At 39.9% G+C, this 19,210-nt stretch overlaps 1 long non-coding RNA gene across 1 annotated transcript in view; it reads left to right on the forward strand.

Annotated features, from left to right (window-relative positions):
- The window catches only part of LOC121540260, a 208,506-nt gene that overhangs the window by 45,529 nt on the left and 143,767 nt on the right, over positions 1–19,210 (forward strand). The window contains exon 2 of the long non-coding RNA XR_005995470.2: positions 8,311–8,493. This is a non-coding gene — a long non-coding RNA (uncharacterized LOC121540260). The remainder of the gene's footprint in view (positions 1–8,310; positions 8,494–19,210) is intronic.

Raw genomic sequence — 19,210 nt, forward strand, 5'->3', positions numbered from 1 at the left:
GTTTCTTCCAGTGTCCTCAGCATACCTAACAAGGTTCTGTTGAAGCGTTCTGCTGGGTTTGATTGTGGATGGTTTTGGGTTGTTCTTGAGTGATGTATCCAACTGTAGCTTTGCAACTTTCTGAACAGTTCATTCTCAAACTCCCTCCCCTGATCATGATGAATTTTGGATGGGTAGCCGAAGCGCAGAATGAAGTCATTGAAGATCTTGCGTGCTGCAGTCTTGCCGGACTTGTTCAGTGTAGCATAAGCCTGGCCAAACTTTGTGAAGTGGTCTACAATCACCAGCATGTATTCAACACCACGTTTGCTTCTCTCCAGATTAAGGTAGTTGATGGAGATCATCTCAAATGGAGCAGAGGTTTCGATGCTTTGTAACAGTGTTCTTGTTGTTCTATTGGGTTTATTTTGTTTCAGACAGCGGCAGACTTTTGTCACATAGTGTTCCATCTCTTCTCTTATCTTCGGCCAAAAGAAGCGTTCTCTGCCTAGAGATACCATTCTATCAGTACCCAAGTGGCCCATCGCTTCGTGCAGTTGCTTGTAGATGATGGTCTTGAATCCTTCAGGTATGACTAGCTGAGTTCTTGAAGTTGTCTTTCGTCGTAGGATTCCATCTTCAGCCACTTGCAAATGAGGCCACTCCCTGAGAAGGCGTTTCACTGCACCTTTTGATGTTTCTCTGTCCATTCCACTGCTTGGGATTGTGGCAGCTGGAAAGACCCGACATCCACGATTCTTCTTCTTCGGTTCTTTCTTCTTTTCAGTATTCAGGTGTGATAACAACTCGTAGAGCAGCTTGGCGCTCCTGGAGAAATGTGCGATGTAAGCTCTGTAGTATCCCAAGAAGCCAACCAGTGTTCTCACCTCCTTGACTGTCTTTGGTTTTTCACTGTCAGAGCTTGTATAGCCTCCACTTCTTTGGGGTTCATGCAGTATCCATTCTCTGAGATCACACGTCACACTTAGCACACGTCTCTCGAAGAGATCACATTTCTTGGCCGTTAGCTTGATTCCACAATCCTTTTTTGTTTGCTGCACTTTGCGAACATTCTCAATGTGTTGATCAAATTCTTGACTGAAGACCAGGATATCATTAAGGTAAGGGACACACATCTCATCTCTCAAGTCTCCCAGACAACCCTCCATGTAGCGCTGGAAAGCCGCTGGAGCATTCGTAAGGCCAAACTGGATTCTCACCCATTCATATAGTCCCCAGGGTGAAATGAATGCTGTCTTCGCCCTGCTCTCTTCACCGATAAAGCCCTGATGATGCACTTTTCCTTGGTAAAGCACGGTGGACCAGGAATTTCCACCAAGACTTTCCATTATCTCTTGTATTCTCGGAATGGGATGATGGTCGGGTGTGTCTTCTCATTCAACCATCCCTCTGTAATCCACACATAGAAGCAGGCTACCATCCTTCTTCCTGATGCACATGATGGGCGATGAGTAGGAAAAGTACGATTTCTGGATCCATCCTCAACTGCATAGACCATGTATGTGATTCTTCACCTCTTGATATAGTGGATGTGGAATGGCATTGTATGTCTTCTTCACCGGGATGTCATACTTCAGGTGGATCTCCATTTGTAGATCTGGAATATCCGGTGTCCTAATCGTCTTTTGCGAACACATCACATTTCTCTCTTAGCATACGACAAACCTTCTCTTGCTGGTCCTCTGATAAGTGACTGAGGTCGACTGGTGGGTCCCAACTCACCTCTTCAGCTTTTGTCTCTTGGTGTTCATCTACTTTGCCTTTCAGGTCCCGATCTGGGCCTTGTGGTCTTTACTCTTGAGGTGCTGGTTTTGCCTCACAAGCACAATTCTATTCTGGAGAATAATGTCATTTTATGTTGTGTTCTCCAGTGTCACTGTGAGAACAGCTTTGTCTTCATGTGGGAGCTGTACAACTTGTTCCTTCACTGATAATCCAATGGGCCATGGAGTATTCTCATTGGGTTGTAACATGAGCTCCTGTCATCAACCACTTGTTCAACCTGCCACAGTTCACTTTTGCTACTTTGTATTTTGGAATGAAGGTGTCTTTTGGTCGAAGTCTTGCAACGTCACTGTCAGTGTTTCTTCAGCACTGTAAAAACAGCTTTTGCCTTTCTAGGCCATATATCCAATGCTGAGCATAGGCTGTGAACAAACTGACTTGATTAAATAGTTCTGTCTGCTGTTGAATCTTCTTGTGCCAACTCTTCAATCAAGTTGAACCCTATTAATCTCAATAGAGCTGGTACTCACCAAAACTGGGACTGACAACATCCTGTCTGGGTTGTCTGGCAGACCAAATTCCACTTAAATCCAGCCCTCGTAAGGTACACTTGTTCCATTAGCAGCTGTGAGGTTCAACCCTCCATCATCAAGTAGTTCTTCAACGGGTCTGATTTCAACGTCAGGTAAGTGTTTCTTCTTCCAGTTCAACCCCACAATTGACACTTGTGATCCAGTATCCCACCACACTGAGGGGTTGATTCCATCAAGAGAGCCCTGGACTAAACATCTGTGTCCTACCTGCTTGGCAGCTTTCTCTTGCTTCCTGGAAAGTGGCAACTGATACTCTGTAATTGCAGCTGAACATATATCAGTGAGAGGAATCTCAATCTTGCTTATAGTTGCAGTATTCTCTCTTTGTTTACGACAGCCTGTAGAAAAGTGTTCACTACTGCCACATTTGTAACAATGTCGACATCTTCCATCAGGGTTGGACTCCTCACACTTTTGACAACGTCTTGGTTTGCACTTCCCATCACCACCATCAGAATATGTTTCCTTAGTACGTGGCTGGTGTGTGTACTTCTCGGTCTTTGCCCTATTTGTCTGAGTGAGGCTGGCTACCTGTGTGGTGAGGTTTTGATTAGCATCACAGATGGCTTTATTTGCAGTGTCAAGCTTCTCAACCAAGGTATTTGGTATAGGTGTGTGGCCTTTCCCCTTACCGGAACCACTGACCTGTTCTGTGTCATTTTTCTCCTCTTCCTGAACCGCAGCTACAATAGCTCCTCTGCTCTTCAAAATAGCTGACTGCTTGTTTTTGTTTTCTATCTCCAGACTGTAGACAGTATTCATCTTCTCCAGTAATGTCTCTTACGTTTGGATCCTGTAGCAAAGTCTTGAGATCTGCACATATGACGTCATCTTGGAGACCTGTCATCACTGTCTGCAAGAACTGTGTTTGGTTCAGGGTTGTACTTCAATCTGGCTTTAGCTCTTTCTGGTACAAAGACAACTTTCTGTCTGATGTCCACTGCATGCACTAAGAACTGAATTGGGGTTTCTTTGCGTTCTTGAACTGCACTGGTCAATGAGTGATACAGCTCTGCTGCATCTTTTTCAATGTAGTGAGTTCTCAGTATTTGTCTCAATGAGCTCAGTCAACTCAGTTCTGCTTTCTAGGTAGCTTTTCAGTTAACCTCTGGAGCGATTGACTGAATGAGAGCTTCAACAATTTAACCATGATAGCCTTTTTTCAGAGCTCTCTCAATCTGCCTCAAGACTGTTGAAGTTTTTTGTAACGTTTTTTTTAATTTTTCTGGCCAACGATTCTGAACTATATTCTTCTGTACATGGGATGTAACCACATCGGGCTTCCCGTGATCCTCATCCTGATACACTCTCTTCAACAATGTCACCCACGTTCCCCAAACTGTCAATCTGATAATTTACTGCCAAAAACAACTTTCAACTGAGTAACTTTATCTCCCTCCAAGTACGGAATGATAGCGCTCCCAAAAAAAGAGATGAATTTGCAGTGTCCTCACTAACTTCCTGTTTTAGACTCTCACATATTTCTTTCAGCTCACCCAATGACAATGCAGGCAATTTATTCTAAATTTCAACTACAACATTTACCCTTCATTTTCATCCTTTACTTGGATTATTCACAGCTAGTGAGCAAAAGCAGATCAACTCACGGTTAGTAGTAGTTTCTCTCTCCTCCATGCAAATGTCAACTTTTCCACAGACAAATCCAACACAGGATGATGCTAGCTAGCTATCTTGTTAGCGCCGACGTTAGCCTAGCTTTCTCCCGCGGTAGCCATCTTTCTTCCCGCTATGTCTTCTCTTTTAGCTACCATACATGTCTTGGTTTTGGTTTTGGACCGGGCGGAAACACCCAAATAATGTTGCACACTTGAAATGACTCAGACATGTCCAGTCCATCTAAGTTTATATAAGGTTCGCTTCAATAAAAAAAAAAGTTAGAAAAAAAAAAGGATGCAGACACGTCGCCACTCGCCAGTGACTTGATAAACTGATTTAGCTAACGTGGACTGCCTCCTAGCTACTAGGTAGTTTCATTGACAAACACAGAGATGGAATTTAGCAAGCTAGCTAGTGATTTTGGGCAGCTTGTGCTTTATTTACAATAGTTTGACAGCTTGCAGATTATGAAGTTGTAGACATATTCTCAGAAATCAGTCCTGAGCGCAGCTGACTCGATACTGTCTGCAGTGCCCTGATTAGTTTATCATGCACATTTTCACCTTGAGAAATACTGCACCAAACACCTTAGCTAGATGTAAAACTGCGCGACTAAGATTTCGATTTATTTTAGATAAATTCTGACTATTTTGAGGAAGTGGTAATGGCTATGTTGTTGCTACTGTGCGTCAAGAGGGACAAACAACAGTAACTGGCAGGGTAAAATAAAGCGAACATAACACACCCACATCAAACCACACCCCTAAGACTCAAATCTAGTTTTTTTAATGAGTAGCAGAAAAACACATGCGGAATCGGTGAGTTCAGCCGCTCTTTAGATCTACTTTCACCCCATTGATATATTGATTTAAAACACATTTGCAACATTCATATTAATCAATGCCAAGTTCAAATCCACCAAAAGTTGATAATTGTATAGGCTATCGTAAGACTAGACAAATGGCTATGCCTGCGGACAGGTTGTAGGTCTATAGGCTCATGGCCCACAATGGTCATCATTTCGAAATGAAGGATATTGAGGGGGAGAGTTGCCCCCAACACACATCTTACATTTGACTGCTTTATTAAAAACTGTTAAAAAAACATTCTCTATAAACAAGTGGATTATTTATCTTGCAGTTCTTAACACAAACCGGTGCGCCTGGCACCTACTACCATACCCTGTTCAAAGGCACTTCAATCTTTTGTCTTGTCCATTCACCCTTTGAATGGCACATATATACAATCCATGTCTCAATTGTCTCAAGGCTTAACAATCCTTCTTTAACCTGTCTCCTCCCCTTCATCTACACTGATTGAAGTGGATTTAACAAGTGACATCAATAAGGGATCATAGCTTTCAGCTGGATTCACCTGGTCAGTCCATATCATAGAAAGAGCAGGTGTTCTTAATATTTTGTACATTCAGTGTATATATAACGTATTCTAAATGAAGAAATATTAGATCAACTTACCTCAGAATTGTTTTGTTGGAGTGACTTAAAAAATGTAGATGAGACAGATTACATTTTTAGTTGAGCAAGAGTACTGCTAGCCAGGGAAAGTATTGGTAAACAAATTTGTGACATAAAGTGGTTTCGGTAAGAGTTACAGGGGAGGGTGCAATTTACCCCGTGGGGCTAGTTACCCTACATATGTCATGATGAGCTGTCAGATGTCAAATGAAAGCAATGAAACATCACATTTATTTATCTCAGACTACACTAAGAACACAGCTGCTCTATGAAAATATGTAGCACCAGTCCTCCTTGTCATAACTCATGATGCATAGTAGCCTACCTGATTTGAGAAAGTGTGTTACAGTTGAAGTCGGAAGTTTACATACACCTTAGCCAAATACATTTAAACTCAGTTTTTCACAATTCCTGACATTTAAATTCCCTGTCTTAGTTAGGATCACCACTTTATTTTAAGAATGTGAAATGTCAGAATAATAGTAGAGAGAATGATTTATTTCAGCTTTTATTTCTTTCATCACATTCCCAGTGGGTCATAAGTTTACATACACTCAGATAGTATTTGGTAGCATTGCCTTTAAATTGTTTAACTTCGGTCAAACGTTTCGGGTAGCCTTCCACAAGCTTCCCACAATAAGTTGGGTGAATTATGGCCCATTCCTCCTGACAGAGCTGGTGTAACTGAGTCAGGTTTGTAGGCCTCCTTGCTCGCACATGCTTTTTCAATTCTGCCCACAAATGTTCTATAGGATTGAGGTCAGGGCTTTGTGATGGCCACTCCAACACCTTGACTTTGTTGTCCTTAAGCCATTTTGCCACAACTTTGGAAGTATGCTTGGGGTATTTGTCCATTTGGAAGACCCATTTGCGACCAAGCTTTAACTTCCTGACTGATGTCTTGAGATGTTGCTTCAATATATCCACGTAATTTTCCTTCGTCATGATGCCATCTATTTTGTGAAGTGCACCAGTCCCTCCTGCAGCAAAGCACCCCCACAGCATGATGCTGCCAACCCTGTGCTTCACGGTTGGGATGGTGTTCTTTGGCTTACAAGAGTTCCCCTTTTTCCTCCAAACATAACGATGGTCATTATGGCCAAACAGTTCTATTTTTGTTTCATCAGACCAGAGAAGATTTCTCCAAAAAGTACGATCTTTGTCCCCATGTGCAGTTGCAAACCGTAGTCTGGCTTTTTTATGGCGGTTTTTGGAGCAGTGGCTTCTTCCTTGCTGAGCGGCCTTTCAGGTTATGTCGATATAGAACTCGTTTTATTGTGGTTATAGATACTTTTGTACCCGTTGCCTCCAGCATCTTCACAAGGTCCTTTGCTGCTGTTCTGGGATTGATTTGCACTTTTCACACCAAAGTACGTTCATCTCTAGGAGACAGAACTTGGCTGATTTCTTTAGATTTTCCCATGATGTCAAGCCAAGAGGCACTGAGTTTGAAGGTAGGCCTTGAAATACATCCACAGGTACACCTCCAATTGACTCAAATGATGTCAATTAGCCTATCAGAAGCTTCTAAAGCCATGACATCATTTTCTGTAATTTTCCAAGCTGTTTAAAGGAAATAATCTGTCTGTAAACAATTGTTGGAAAAATTACTTGTGTCATGCACATAGTAGATGTCCTAACCGACCTGCCAAAACTATAGTTTGTTAACACAAAATTTGTGGAGTGGTTGAAAAACGAGTTTTAATTACTCCAACCTTAGTGTATGTACATTTCCGACTTCAACCGTATGTGAAAAATTGTGGCTATCCCAACAGGTTTCAGGTTCAACAACTTTCAGCAATCTGGGGATGAACAACATTTCTAAGTTATCTTGTTCACTTTCACTCTTTCTCCTCTATGAGTGTGGTAGACACAACCCTGTAATTACCCACAAATGAAAAATAAGTAGGCTGAAATGCCTATTGTGGCCATAGAAGGAATTATACAGCCCATCGCTGTGTCTCTTTCTCTCATGGAAGAATGCATATTTTTTGTGTCATGAAACATTATTTTTTTTTTTTTTAGTTTGAACTGTTTTGTATTGTGTGTGAAGGTGGGGGTGCTCTGCAGACCAATCCTGTGTGTAATTATTTGTTTAATCCCTATCTGTGTTGATGATGGAAAATTGATCAGTCTTGAATGAAAGGCTCAATACATGCCCCCCTCTCTTCTGTTGTCTAGGTGAATAGCACACACTGAAGGCCATAGGCAGGTTGCTACTAATATGACAGCCTATTTCATATCCAACTATCATTTCTAATGAAATACTTAATCTCCATTATTTTGATCTAGGCAGGCGATTCACTGAAACAACATGTGGGAGAGAAGGCTTTTCTTTGAGTTGCTCATGTCAGTTTTGTAAGATATGGCAAACCAATAATTTTGTCAAGTTCTTTTTTTAGCCAACTGAAACGCTTTGGATTGCCACAGTTTATAAAGGCACATAGATAAATCCTTTCAGGGCACTGAATGAGGACGCCATCTGTTTTTTTATTTCCTCCTTTTTCTTTCCCTTTTTCAATCCTTGTAATGAAATTTGAGCAAAATCAAATGGGAGGTTTTCAATGAAAGTACCTTTTGTTGGTCTGAAACGAGCAAGTAATTTACAAAATGCCCTTCCTTTGTGTGGGAGGCTAAAGGAAAAAAGAAATCAGTAGCTTTTAAAGCTAGGCCTTGCTGCGACTGTGAAGATAATGAAAGCCGTCTTGTGTTGTGGGGTAGAAAGCATTTCAAAGGCAGGGCCCGACAGGGTTACATGGCTGAAAACCCTGAGTGTATTTGTTTTGGATGGAGTGCCAAGCCAGGCATCCACAGTCTACTATCTTCTGGGTGAAATGAAGACGAGTTCCAGGTAGTGTGAATAGCCCCGGTTTTAATGTTTCTACCTGCTCTCTCTCTAGGTGGCCCTTGTGTCATGCTCAAACCGCCACAGAAGAAATGGGAGTGGAGAACACAGAGGAATCTGCCAGGACTTCAGCATGGTTCTCTTATTCTGCTTGGTATGATGAGAAGCTTTCAGTGAAGACTGGAGTTCCCCGGTTGTTTTCCCTCCAGTCGCCAGGCAATGGAATAACTCTCGGAAGGTGAGTTGTCCTCTTTCCCTGCTTCGTATGCAGCTTTCTGGACATGCTTAGTGTTGTAGCTATTTACATTGACAGACAGGCAGATTACTTTTTCACTGCACAGTACAGCTATTAAACAATGAGCCATGTCCATAATGTAATGTATGTTACTGAGTTGATGCCTCAAACTCAGAACAGAATATAGGTTTCTTCTGTACAAGGTCTAAGAGCTTTATGGAAATGTGAATTGAGTGGGGCTGTGAAGGCAAGGCAAGGCAAGCCCCCCAGGGCATTCCAGCCTGCTGTCTCAAGGGCAAGGCAGGACATCACTGCAGCACTTACAAATGAGTTGTAATGATGTAATTAACTTCCTCGTTACTAACCGATGAGCGGAGAAACAGTTTATAGAAGAATGTGTGAAAGTTGATGATATAGCTTCTATGATTTTATATAAAGCTATGACACATCATACTATAAAGATATCAAGAAATGTCACAAATTAAATTGTATATGAATAATGTAAAATGAACATTAATATTATAATGTCAGTGTTAGATTATTGTGGTTGTCAGATACTGTCCAGGTGTCGAACTGTCCATTTTGTTTCCTATGGTGCTGCTTTTTAACTTCCCTCAAGTGATTTTTCAAAAGGAACAATTGGCACAAGGATCTTCTCAATCATTAATTAATGTGTTATTCATATGCATATGCACACATAATTCTCTAGTAGTTTCATGTTAAAAGAGTTGGTGACTTTTTGAGAAACCATTTTCTCTTATCTGCAAAGTTTCATATGTGTAGTTTCCAACTCTATATTCTCAATAACAAAATACAAGTGAGTAATATTCAAATGAGTTGATTTCTCAAATGTCAGAATTTGCACTGGAACAAATAACTTGGTCAAATTCAATTTGAAAAGAATATTTAATCAGTCAACTCTCTGCTGCCACCCAATACTGTCTAGGGAATCTTACAGCCTTTGGGGAAAGAAGTCAGTCATGCAGCCAGTACGCATCGCTGCATTGATTGTTATTAGACTTCCTATTTAGGCTTGTGTGTGACTGTGAGCAGCCATGTGTAGATTATAGCAGGGATTAAATGGCAATGTATTTTGTGTGTATTATGACATGATACATGTCTATTTTCAAGCTGTCTTCTAGAATAGTTTTCTGTTCAGTTTACATACTCCTATACTATGTGTATATTATGTGTATGCCTACTATGCAGTTTTTTTTTAGTGTTAGCATATATTTGGTAATATTCTATATCAATCTGTGTTCCTATGAAGGTAGTAAATGGAGTTATTCATACCTAGTACTTCTTTCTCAAGATATAAATGTTTTAAAAGATTATGGAGAAATAGTATTTTTGCGGTGCTCACTTACTTACGTAATGTAATCTTTATTGTACAAATGATATAAAATTAATGTGGTCAGTTTGATGCTTTACAAGCAATTAGCTCCATAAGTCTTTGTAATTAGGTTGTAATACGTCATAAATAAGGTTGAGGGATAAATCTGTCTCCATTATGCTGGGTGTATGAGCTCCCCTCAGGGCCTCCAACAAGAGGAACTTAATGGCGTGGTAAAGTGGGAGGAGGAGCTGCTGCTGAGCAGGAGGAGTGGAGGGGCGGCGCTGACCACCAATTAGAGCCCATTGAGCTGGGGGCCTGTCAGTCAGAGATAATAGGGCCCCTCTTCCACCCTGGTACCCCCAGACCCTGTCATTAGGCCTACTCTGAGGCTGAGCCAGGTCTGTTGTTAGCCATCTGACCCCCTGGGCACTCAGAGAGAGATTCACCCACATGCTGCACTAACCAGTGCAATAAATCACATTAATTGAGTGACTGAACTGCATGTGAATATGACTGCTCAGCCCGGTGGTGTTAATGGCGCATGGTGACATGCAATGGAGACCAGTCAACTTTGTGTGCACTGTACATGTATGTGTTAATATCTGGGCAGGGTTATCATAGCCGGTATTTCTTAACTTGAATATTTTAATGGGTTTAATTTCCATGTAGGATTAACCTGAGACCACTTTGTCTTAAAAGCTTGGTGGAATAATGAATTCTTAAACACCTGCTAGTTCTGATACAGGAAATTTAAACGGTTTATGGGCAAACCCCAGGAAAGGAGACCCAAAACTTCATTTTAAAGTCAGCAACTCCATCTTGCGCCAGAGAAAGCTGCAACTAATATGGTTAAAGACCTCTCAAGAGTCTGTCTTGTCTTAATCTTCCAATGTAAATGAAGGATTTAAAAACAATATTACCAGATGTCCAGGAGACACTTGAGAATGAAGACCTCAATCTAGGTTTTCCAGCAGGCTTCAGCCACTGCTGATAGAGGGCCTATGACTACTCCTCTTGACAGGATTTCCACCACAGTAAAACAGGACCAGAAATGTAGATTGGGAGCTGCCTAGGGAAACACACTCTGCTGTTGACTAGAGCCTTAGAAGACCTGCCTTAAAGTACTGTAGTAATTCCTAGAAAATGTTGTCTGTTGTTGATTTTGTGGAACTGCACTGGGGTATCTTAACTACTCTTAACAGCTGGAATTTAACAATTTTATTGCAATGTGAAAAAATTATCCAGCCTCATTGTGAGGAGGGCAGTCATCCACAGTATTGAAAAACATTTTTTTAACTGTCTGTTTGCAGAACCTTAGCTTCCTTTTATAGTTAGCTCTAGCTGCTTTTGTCCAATGATGCTCTGACCATTTAATTGTACACAAGAGATCCCTTCAGTAGTCTTACAAGGTTTTCTTCGTCTTTGTCTCCTTTTCTTGGTCAGAAAACATCTGAAGTGTGGTGCAAAATGTCTACCTGCAATTAGGGACCTTCTTGAAAATTGGCATCTGTTGATTGGCACTTTAGCATGGGGGATTGGGGTTCTCTAGTTCGGGTGCTAAAGCTGGGAGAATGTGTGTGCGTTTTGCGTGCCCATGCAGGTGCTGAATCCTGTGAAAGCAGGATATGTGAGGGTGCTTATTCTCTCCCCACACTCTGCTCTGGCAGAGCATATCAGTACAGGTGGTCAAACGAGTCCATAAACAACTCAGTGGTGCTGACTGACACTTATCTTCTACATGCAAACACTGTGCCATAGAGCTCTCTCTATTCAAACTATCTTTTGTTTGCATCTGTGTTTTTCTATTGTAGCACTTTTGCTGGCTGTGCCGTTATGATCCCAGACACAACAAGCATTTTTTTGTGAATGTAATGCGCTGTTTTCCCCTCATTCTGCTGGGTGTCACTAGTTATCTTAAGCACAGTTTAATTGTGAGAGAACAGATGTCACGGTTCAGCTCTCTGTGGTCTTTGCATACTGTGACTGACAAACATCAGACAGAAGCCTGTTATTTAGAGAGGAGCAGAATGGATTGAGGTAATGTGTACAAACTGACAGCTGAAAATGGGAAGGCATCATTCATGAATAATTGGGCACTTTTGCTTTTTATTTTAACCTCCCATCGTGTTTTCCCCTTCTGAGAGGTTATAGTTCCAAGCCATTAAGAGCTGCCATACTGAGTGAAGACAGCAAGGGGAACATTTTTTCCAAAACACCTGATATCCCATAAACAGCAGTCACAGTCAATTTTTTGCTGCAATCCATATATAATAGTGCTGATTATGAGGCTACTAATGGCCGGCGCTGTAATTGTCATAAATCTTAGACGCTGGTGACAGCAAGCAGCACAATGAGCACAGCCATCTGTTTGAGGGATTGGGATAAATATCTGCTCTTTCAAAATGCATTTGGATGTGTCTCAATATTGTGGACAGGCTTTCACATTGGTTGCAGGAATGTGAACTTACTTTTTGCAAACATTTATTGTTCAGACCTTTTTAGATGACTGTGGAAAGCTACATCTAGCCAGGGTTAAGTGATTTATCTTCAACCGCTTTAAGATTGACTTTCTTGCTGAAATGAGAAAATAGAGCATACCAAAAGTCTGCTTTGTGATTTGGAGTGCTGAAAAGATAATAGAATCACCTTGAAATTGACTTTTGTAAAAGTATTAAACATCAACTAAAGGATTATTTTTTCTCAGTTATGTTTTTGTTTTGTACATTGTTCTTGCAAAGAATTTGATTGTTATGCTGCAATCACACAGGTACAGTAAGAATATCTTGCCAGTTGTCCCGATTATGTGTTTGGAAAACTGGAGAAAAGGCATCAGATGTCTTCATGGGTAAGTACTTTGTACACAAGGACACTGTGTAAGCATTGTTATGGTGGTTTCCATTGAATTCCAGCCCTAGAAGTCTGTAGACACATTCAGAGTGTTACAGGCACTTACAGGATCACTGACAAACTTGTTTTATTATGTTCTCTTCGGCTGAATCAGTAGACTGTAATTTGCTGTCACCCTCTCAAGGCCACTCTCTTCCCAGAGCCCACTTCACACATGACTGTGTAGCAGCCTCCCCCAGAGCTCAGCTGCTTTTTAGTCCAATTAATGTCAAGCCTTTATTAGCATGTGATGGAGGGAAAATGTCCTTCTGATGGAGGCCAGACCCTCCCCACAATTTGAGTTCAGATTGATCCCAGTGGCAGAGATGAAAAAAATGTCCCTGGAATTAGTCCTAGGTTTAAGTCAATTATCAAATGAACCCTTTGCCCTGTGCAGCCAAGGCCGATGCTAGACCATTGAGAAGGTGTGATGATGGAGAGAGTGTGTGTACAGGGACAGCGAGTGTGTAGTGAAGCTTTCCTTGCTCATGGCCTTCTCCAGGCCAACAGGGTCATCAGAACCAGGCTATTTGATGTGAGTGCCACTACCCCACAGTGACAATTCTACTGATGTCCCTGAGCAGTTTATTTGCCCACAATGGTTGCATAGAAAACCTCCTCCTTCCCATATTTGCTGCAACCATCCACATATGGCATGTCAGATATCTGTAAATCTGAGTAAGTTCTTCTTTGCCTTTTACATTTTTGAAGGCATTCCAATGTAAAGAACAATTACCTTTTGAACAAATATTTGTTATCTTCAAAAAGTAAAGATTTTGACTGTACGATTTTACAATGTCAGTTTTTCCCATGGATTCTGTCTGGTCTGATAGCAGGGCTTTCCTAGGGAACATACAGTTGAAGTCGGAAGTTTACATACACCTTAGCCAAATACATTTAAACTCAGTTTTTCACAATTCCTGACATTTAATCCTAGTAAAATGTCCCTGTCTTAGGTCAGTTGGGATCACCACTTTATTTTAAGAATGTGAAATGTCAGAATAATAGCAGAGAGAAGGATTCATTTCAGCTTTTATTTCTTTCATCACATTCCCAGTGGGTCAGAAGTTTACATACACTCAATTAGTATTTGGTAGCATTGCCTTTAAATTGTGTAACTTGGGTCAAACGTTTCGGGTAGCATTCCACAAGCTTCCCACAATAAGTTGGGTGAATTTTGGCCCATTCCTCCTGACAGAGCTGGTGTAACTGAGTCAGGTTTGTAGGCCTCCTTGCTCGCACATGCCTTTTCAGTTCTGCCCACAAATGTTCTATAAGATTGAGGTCAGGGCTTTGTGATGGCCACTCCAATACCTTGACTTTGATGTCCTTAAGCCATTTTGCCACAACTTTGGAAGTATGCTTGGGGTCATTGTCCATTTGGAAGACCCATTTGCGACCAAGCTTTAACTTCCTGACTGATGTCTTGAGATGTTGCTTCAATATATCCACGTAATTTTCCTTCCTCATGATGCCATCTATTTTGTGAAGTGAACCAGTCCCTCCTGCAGCATAGCACCCCCACAGCATGATGCTTTCACCCCCGTGCTTCACGGTTGGGATGGTGTTCTTCGGCTTGCAAGCACCCCCTTTTTCCTCCAAACATAACGATGGTCATTATAGCCAAACAGTTATATTTTTGTTTCATCAGACCAAAGGACATTTCTCCAAAAAGTACAATCTTTGTCCCCATGTGCAGTTGCAAACCGTAGTCTGGCTTTTTTATGGCGGTTTTAGAGCAGTGGCTTCTTCCTTGCTGAGCGGCCTTTCAGGTTATGTCAATATAGGACTCGTTTTAGTGTGGATATAGATACCTTTGTACCTGTTTCCTCCAGCATCTTCACAAGGTCCTTTGCTGTTGTTCTGTGATTGATTTGCACTTTTCGCATCAAAGTACATTCATCTCTAGGAGACAGAACGCGTCTCCTTCCTGAGCGGTATGACGGCTGTGTGGTCCCATGGTGTTTATACTTGCGTACTATTGTTTGTACAGATGAACGTGGTACCTTCAGGCATTTGGAAATTGCTCCCAAGGATGAACCAGACTTGTGGAGGTCTACAATTTTTTTCTGAGGTCTTGGCTGATTTCTTTAGATTTTCCCATGATGTCAAGCAAAGAGGCACTGAGTTTGAAGGTAGGCCTTGAAATACATCTACAGGTACACCTCCAATTGACTCAAATGATGTAAATTATCAGAAGCTTCTAAAGCCATTACATAATTTTCTGGAATTTTCCAAGCTGTTTAAAGGCACAGTCAATTTAGTGTATGTAAACTTCTGACCCACTGGAATTGTGATACAGTGAATTATAAGTGAAATAATCTGTCTGTAAACAATTGTTGGAGAAATAACTTGTGTCATGCACAACGTAGATGTCCTAACCAACTTGCCAAAACTATAGTTTGTTAACAAGAAATGTGTGGAGTGGTTGAAAAATGAGTTTTGATGACTCCAACCTAAGTGTATGTAAACTTCTGACTTCAACTGTATGTCTTTAATCAGAAGTAATTGAAGTGAGTGAGATGAGATGAGTGCTTCATATTTGTTTGGAGGCAGTGCCCCCTGCAGTAAGATTAAAGTAGAGGGAGATAAGATTTCTAAAACAAAGATACAGTATTATGTGCTGTTTAACAGTGGTGGGTGAACCATAGAACGTATGTGGGTGAACCCAAGAGTTAACCCAATTTGATGGAGCGACATATGTGTGCATAAAGAAATGAAATACCTTGTGATATCGTTAGAATTTACCGTATGTTCATTGTTATTACATTATTCATAGCATGTATAAAGTTCAACCTTTGTATGGGTTTGATACAGGAAACCATCCACTTTGTATTTAATTTGAGTTCTCTGTGATTTCCACATGTTGGGAGAAAAGTGGTATGTTTTTTATTGATCCAATTCATTGTTTTTCTTTATAAAAATCAAGATATCTTCAGGTCACGATCATATCACCATTTCAGCATTTGAAATTTGACTTAGTAGATGTAGTTGAGATAAACATTAGCAGAATGTTTACTATTGGGTAGAATGTTGGGTAGAATTTAGTAAGTATAACTGCTATATTTATAATTGACCACTTTTATTATGAGCAGGATCAAAATAATTTCAGTTGGTAGTCACTCTGTATATTCTCCTTGATAAATTGAGCATTTATTCCAATAGATGGCATCAAAACACTAGGCTACAGTACACACCAATGGTTAGTACAGCTACAGCCTGGGTGGGTAGGCATCCTTTAGTCTTCTTTACAAGTCCGCTCCAGTCTGCAATACAGAACAGTTCACATCAAGATGATGCAGAATAAGGCTAATTCATTTTGTTTTTGACATACTTTGAATGGAGTAAAATTATTTTTTCAGTCAGTATTTACAAAAATGCTAAGCAATATTATTATTCAGGTATGCTAACACCTTAATGTATCAAGTTATACCTTTCTGATATTATCTTTCTGACACCAACACATATTTAATTGTGTGCAAAAACTACAAAGAAGAGGCACTATCAAATTATAATCTCTTGAAATATGGATGGTGTTAAGAGACAGATGGGAGGTGTTGAATGGAGCTGAATGATGGGACTAATAACAACTAACAACAACTAATAACAGCAAGATAACTAATGTAGGTTATGCTGTGTCCATAATAAGTATATAGGTTACAGGTTGAGAGCTTATGTGAAGGAGCACAGTTGGAGAAATATGGCATATAGAAGCAAACCGGATGGACATCATGAAAATGATCGGAGAGGTTGAGGGTAGAGGAAGTTCAGGAGTAAAAACAAACAAATATAATTATTGTAAAATTGACTGTGTCCATAAAATGTAAAATGTATATAGGATGTATAAGCTGGAAGTAGAGGCCTAAGCGTTGTTGTTCACTAGTTTACTCCAGGTATGGAAGGGGTGGTGGGGTTGGAAAGTAATAAAGGGAAATATATTTTTTTAAAGGATAAGTAAATATGTGTATGTATATGTATGTATGTATGTATGTATGTGTATGTATATATATTTGCGATTTAAAAAAAATGACTGGGACTAGAAATCGGCCCTAGCATTTCGAAACACACCAGCCCATTTTTTTCCCTTTGTGGCTGCCACACCTGCCCTTTTTTTCCTTGAGACCCTCATTATTAGCCAAATAATTATCGTTTTGCGCAACAACAACATAAAAAAAAGTTAGACAGGCCCACTGGTCCCCAAAACATAATACCAGCCCATCCGGCATTTTCACGAAATGACCAGTCCGCCCCTGCACTAGCATCACCCAGCTGTCCTCAAAGAACTGGACATCATGGGACAAAATATAACATGACTGGGAATACAACTTGCAGTAAATTGGCACTATGTCTTATTGAATCCCATTATTTAATCATACTTGATCATATCTCTCTGTCTTTTGATTTATTGAATGAGACATTTAATGTAAGGGATAACATTGATGACCTATAAAGATATCAATATTAAGTTATCTGAACAACATTATCCTTCATTTTTTCAAATTAAATAGGGGTTCATCTTAAGTACTGACTTTGGACCTTTTCAAACCTTTGTAATGTCTGGCTTTGTACTGGGCAGTAGCATGCTCCTTCCTACAGGCACCCTTTTGACAGTCACCCCATCCCACTATAATTAAATAATGATTTAGGACGTGTGAGAAGGCCGCTAGGACCAAGAGAAAATAGGTGCTTATTAGAACACTGAATAACCCTCATTTTCTCCAGTGGCAATTTCCATCTCTTGTCTGTATAACAAACCAGCCCTTCTAGTCCTTTTACTCTGTTTCCTGATAAATGACTAAACTCTCCCGCTGTTGGTTATCTTCTGTATTTTCCTTTATATTAAGAGTTGTCTAGGATGAATTGGCATAATGTTTTTGTAGATAAATGCAGGGCTGACTTGAATTACGGTCATACTTACTGTGTACAGTAGGTCTATATACTATATATATATATATATATTTTACAAATACTATAAAAATACTGATATTATAGTAAAAAAGTGGATGGTGGATGCTCAGATTTTTTAACTTGTTATATCTACAAGACAGGGTTCTATTTGGTGCTTTTGAAATGTGTAACTTTGCTCAGTGATAATCTTCAGATGTACTGTAGAATAATGGAGACTCATTCTGCTCCTCAAGTTTTTGCACTTTCTTCAGAATTAAGCTTGAAGGCTAATTTGTAACACTGAAACACAAAAGACTTAACATAATATCTCCCCAAAGGAGGGCAATTGTCGAGATGATTTGATTGAATAGAAGAAGAGAAAAAAGCAGCACCAAGCTTTTTAAGTTCAAGGATGTGTTGATGGAAGCCTATCATTTTACGCAATTAATGTGTGGCTCCAGGAAGAGAATTGATTATAGACAAACCCGCTCCCTCTAAAAACGATGGCTTTTAATATCCATGCACCTCTCGCAAGATCATCTCTCTGATTATTAACACAAATCTATATCAAGACTGCACATTTTGTAGAGCCTCAGACTCCTTGTAGTGAGACTGTCACTCTTAACATGTATACATTAATATACCTGTGTTTATAGATAATACTAGTTTTATAGATTTGAGTATTATGACCCCCCCCCCTCATTTTGATTTATTTTGAAAGCTTCAAAAGGCCCTAAAATTTTAAAACATTGTTTTAGTATTTAAAAGATTAAAAAATACATTGTACATGTATTAGATTTTTTATTTATTGGTTATTGTCAAGATGGAGTGAGTGTCTCAAATTGCACTGAATTCGATACCAATCCAATTAAAAAAAATCTGTATCCTCCAGTTGAAGTTTAATTTTTTATTTCTGTACATTTTATTTCCACTGGCAGTAAAGTCACACACTCATGCAAACATACAACATCCAAATCTAACAGTGTAGAGAGAAATACATTATTTCTTACCCCTTTCCAGTGCTTCAGGTTTGTCCAGACGGATGCGACGGCGGCTTTTCCAGAGGTGTGCCATAGATTGTGAGAGAGAGCAGCAGATCTTGTGAACAATGAGTGGAGAGGCCTCAGTGTACTGCAGCCCTGCAACCAGCTTTCAGCACATGGCTTTCTGACCAGCTCTGCCTCACATTGTTACCTTTCACTAGATTTCCGGTTCAACGGCGCACTGTAAAGATGTTTTTTATTTATATTCTTAAGTGATTTTTTTTTTTTTTTTTTATTAATATCATTTTTTCTGATTTTTATTGTGATTAAGCTGCAGTATGTGTGCTCAGAAACACAGTGAAGAATAACTTTTCTAATATCACGATAATAATAGCTTTGCTATTTCCACTTTAAAACGTTGGTGTTTACCTAGGACAAAAAAGTGCCTCTTATTTTAAGTCAAAGGTAGAATTGTATTGCACATTTTACTTGTTACCTGATTTTGGTAATCGTTGATTAAGTTTATTTAATTTCAGTAATTTAATTTATCCATAGCACATGGTGCTAGGACATGTCGTACTGTATTATACTTGAAGTGCCTCGGTTGCATATTGTATTTCAAAACTCT

This window comes from Coregonus clupeaformis, chromosome 26 (genome assembly GCF_020615455.1).
Source record: "Coregonus clupeaformis isolate EN_2021a chromosome 26, ASM2061545v1, whole genome shotgun sequence".
NCBI lineage: Eukaryota > Metazoa > Chordata > Actinopteri > Salmoniformes > Salmonidae > Coregonus > Coregonus clupeaformis.